Raw genomic sequence first — 4,804 nt, forward strand, 5'->3', positions numbered from 1 at the left:
ACCTGAACACCCCTCATTTTGAAGGTGTGTGTGTAGAATGTTGCTCCTATTTTGATTTTGGAATTCACTCTTCAGTTGTCAAAATGCCGTCCAAGCAAGAAGAGCAGCGTATCAAAATTTTGCTCGCGCATCGCGAAAATCCGAGCTACTCGCACGCAAAGTTGGCAAAATTGCTAAAAGTTGCCAAATCAACCGTTACAAATGTAATTAAAGTGTTTGGGGAACGTTTGTCGACAGCCAGGAAGTCTGGATCGGGGGGAAATCGAAAACCGGAAGCCGCTGAGACGACAAAGAGAGTTGCCGGTAGTTTCAAGCGAAACCCTAACCTCTCTCTCCGAGATGCCGCAAATAAGCTGGGTGTATCGTCTAAAACCGTGCATCGAGCCAAAAAACGAGCCGGACTATCAACTTACAAGAAGGTAGTGACTCCAAATCGCGATGATAAACAAAATACGACGGTCAAAGCGCGATCCCGGAGGCTGTACACGACGATGCTGACGAAGTTTGACTGCATGGTAATGGACGACGAAACCTACGTCAAAGCCGACTACAAGCAGCTTCCGGGACAGGAGTTTTATACGGCAAAAGGAAGGGGAAAGGTAGCAGATGTTTTCAAGCACATGAAACTGTCAAAGTTCGCAAAGAAATATCTGGTTTGGCAAGCCATCTGTACCTGTGGCTTGAAAAGCAGCATTTTCATAGCTTCCGGGACTGTCAACCAAGAAATTTACGTGAAAGAGTGTTTGAATAAACGTCTGCTGCCTTTCCTGAAGAAACACGGTTGTTCCGTACTGTTTTGGCCGGATTTGGCATCTTGCCATTACGGTAAAAAGGCCATGGAGTTGTACGCCGCCAACAACGTGCAGGTGGTTCCCAAGGACAAGAACCCTCCCAACACGCCAGAGCTCCGCCCAATTGAGAAATACTGGGCTATTGTCAAGCGGAACCTAAAGAAGACCAAAAAAAAAAACTGCTAAGGGCGAGCAGCAGTTCAAGGCAAACTGGCTTTCTGCGGCGAAGAAGGTGGACAAGGTGGCTGTACAAAATCTGATGGCAGGGGTCAAGCGTAAGGCCCGGCAATTCGGATTTGGAAAAGCGGAAGCCTAACTAAATATTTTTCCTGAATTTTATACTAATTGAACTTGAAAAAGAAATTTAATTTGATTTTTTAAATAAACGATTTCACCGATTTACACGCGTTTTTCCTTGACCAAATTTTGACCGTATCACCCTTTATTCGCTGTCCGGAGGCTGCCATATTTGATTTTGGTCTGCCATCTTGAATTTTGAAGTGGTATCAGATGTCAATTTTTCACTTCTACTCATCGAGCCCATTCTGTAGATACCCATATTGCATGGGTTTAGATGCATATTCGCAGTTCGGAGGCCACCATATTGGATTTTGGTCTGCCATCTGGATTCTAAAACGGCGGCGGATGTTGATTTTCCGCTTCTTCTCATCAAGCCCATTCCGTATATACCCATATTACATATTCACTGTCCGGAAGGCTGCCAAATTTGATTTTGGTCCACCATCTTGAATTCCAAAATGGCGACGAATGCAAATGTTCCGCTTCTACTCATAAAGCCCGTTCTGTACATACCCGTATTGCATAGGTTTGGATGCATTTTTGCTGTCCGAAAGCCGCCATATTGGATTTAATACTGACTTAAATTTCAGAATTTTCTATACTCTAGAATTTAATATATCTTTTAATCCTATGATTTTCAATGATTTTGAAAATCACATCTCATATTGGTCCAAAGTCACAGGTGATTTTCGTGGTGATGATAGCTTGTGAGATATTGGTACTTGTGATTTTAGGTGATATTGATCTTAAAAGAGAGCTGATGTTGATTTTCTGATCTTGATTTTAGCCATCACTGGTGCCAAGAAACAAGAATTATTCCGGCCATATCACCAAAACCGGATGTCCAATTCCAAAATTAATACCTTTCATTGTATAGTTGTTGCGTCCAACTCGGTTCAGTATTTTTGAGAAACTTGACTCAGTTCCCAATGTCGGTGTTTTTCGAATCTTTTTCCAGCTATATCTCCGAAATCAAAGGACCAATTCAAAAACTATTCAGTTAAATTATATGAGACCATAATAGATAATACCATTCATTTTGCGGTTGTTAAGTCCAATTTCAGTGGTTGCTGAGAAACTTGACTCAGTTCCCAAAATCCGTGTTTTCTGGATCTTGTTCCGACCGTATCTCCGAAACCAGATAACCAATTCTAAAACTACTCAATAGAATTCTACGAGATCATGAAACCTTTCATTTGACAATTTTTGCGTCCGATTCGGTTCAGTGGTTGCCGAGAAATACAATTATATACGATCATATCTCCAACGGCACCGGTGGTGTAGTGGTAAGCGTGATTACCTCTCACCCCAGCAGGCCTGGGTTCAATCCCAGTCGGCGCTGCCGGGATGTTCTCAGGCATAACAGCTCTGATCACGCCTTCCTTCGGATGGGAAGTAAAGCCGTTGGTCTCCGGTTCATGAGTTGATGGGTCGATAGGTAGGGTCCAGGTGTGGGAGCTGCCTTCCTGGCACGTCGGTAGCATTGGTGCTCAGCACGGAAAACAAGATCGACGGAAAAAAACAAACCAAAGGAAAAAAAAAAAAGATCCTATCTCCGGAACCAGTTGACCGATTCCAAAAAAGATTCAAAATTCTATGAACTATGATACCTTTCATTTGGTGGATGTTGCGTCCATTGCAGTTCAGTGCTTGTCGGGAAACAGGGCTTGAAAAACATTTCGTTACTTACACACATACATACATTCATAGACATTTTCCTATCTCGTCGAGCTGCATCGATATACCTAACACTCGGCTTTCCAGACCTAATAAAATTAAAAACTTTGAAACCAAAGAACTCTGAAAAATATATTTCATAAAACAGTAACCTCAGGAAACAGAGATTTTATAAAAGGCACATGTATAAATGACGAAGTATTTGAGGGAGGAGGGGTGTTTATAGAAGCTGTGACTGGCCATGTATTAGTTATAGCAAAATACGCTACGAGAGCGAAGGGGGGGGGGGGGGCTAAATACATGCAACGTCATTTATGGAAATCAGAAATCTCAAAAATAAACCGCACGCGGCACGCACCTGGTCCATCGGCATCTCGTCCTAGATCTTGGAAATAAGCTTCTATTGGTCCATAGTGCTCACTTGATGTTTGCTCTGCTTGGCCAGTATGTACGACCATACATAAAAGTCCAGGGGTTTAAGGTCCGGGTGCTGGGAGGCCACAAAGTCTTATCGAGAAAATCAGTCAAATTCTCCCGACACCACGCTTGGACGATATTCGCTGTGTGGGCCGGTGCGTCGTCCTGTTGACAAACGTAATGATCCTTCTCGTAGAGGTCCCGAAGTGTAGGGGCCACAACCGTCTCCAGAACCTCAGTCTTATAGTACGCGGCGTTGATTTTCACGTTTTTAACGATATACACCAGTGGGATCTGAGAGGGGGATGGTGGTCGACGTCGGAGCCCAAAGCCGATAATTTTGGACATTGTGCGGCTGTTGCAAGACAAAGAGTTTCTCATCAGAAAACACGAACTCCTGACCTGCGTGCCGCGGAAGTATCAGTTTGGCTCTGTCCAGCCTCTTCTTCGTTGTAGCGTTACCCCGTCAACGTTGCGTTTCTTTTATGGCTTGTATCCCAGGTCTTTCGTCATAATGGTGTGGGCAGTCTCGATCAACACATCCAGGTCAGCAGCGGTCTTCCGGATCCTCACCACCTTGATTGCAGATGGCGTCCTCGCCGAACGCGGCCGTCCGGATCTCGCACGGTCCTTGGCCGAACCTGTCTCCTGGTACTGACGGATGGTGGTATAGATGAAATTCCGCTTCACCCCATGGGATTTCAATCACCGGAATATGTCTCCGGTCGCTCACCTCTCGCATACAGCTTTACTACGACGTCGTGGTACTCCTTCATCGTGCGCGGTAAACAATCAACAAATGACAGCAAGTTGACACCTATATATGAGGCTAAAGCTGACACCAGTGCTGCAAAATCTCGACAGTACACGGTGATATTGACAATTTTGCTTTGGTCACTCATTTGAGCTAACAGTCATAGTCAAGGCAAACCATGTCAATTGTCAATGACAATGGTGTCAGTGACGAACATGTGCAGATTTGTTTATTAGCTAAATATGTTACGAAATTAAATGCAAAAGCAAAACAATTACATGGATCCACTTTAGTGAACAAGTATCTACGTCCTGAGCTACTTGGATAACAATAATGTGACACAGAATATACTAAATTACACTTTTTATTACCAGGTGAATCTTTGTCATTGACGTAAAAATGAATGAGATTTTGACGAAGGTTTTTTTGAGGATCAAGTCTGTCAGTGACTATGTGACGAAAAATTTTGTCAATATCGCGCGAAAGTCTGTCAATGACAATGACAAATCTCAGCACTGGCTGACACCAATACCAATACACAGACTGCACATGGTGCGCACCTACACAACTATAAAAAGTTGTATTCGAACTTATTGAACACCCTGTAGACTCAGAAAACATAAAATCTTAAACATGCGGAGGCCATGGAAATAATGGAAAACATATATGGAATACTCTCAATGTAGGTACCAAATGCATAATCCATACAATTCAAAAAGCACAGAAACACGGAAAAACACAGAAGACACTAAAACTACAGAAAACATAGAAAATACAGACAACACAGAAAACACTGAACACTGAAAACTGAAAACAGAAATTGACAACTAAAAAAAAAATTAACAAATCACATTTGAAAACTGAC

This window comes from Ochlerotatus camptorhynchus, unplaced genomic scaffold (genome assembly GCF_037179485.1).
Source record: "Ochlerotatus camptorhynchus isolate MF236.1 unplaced genomic scaffold, CSIRO-AGI_Acam_v1.1 ptg000343l, whole genome shotgun sequence".
NCBI lineage: Eukaryota > Metazoa > Arthropoda > Insecta > Diptera > Culicidae > Ochlerotatus > Ochlerotatus camptorhynchus.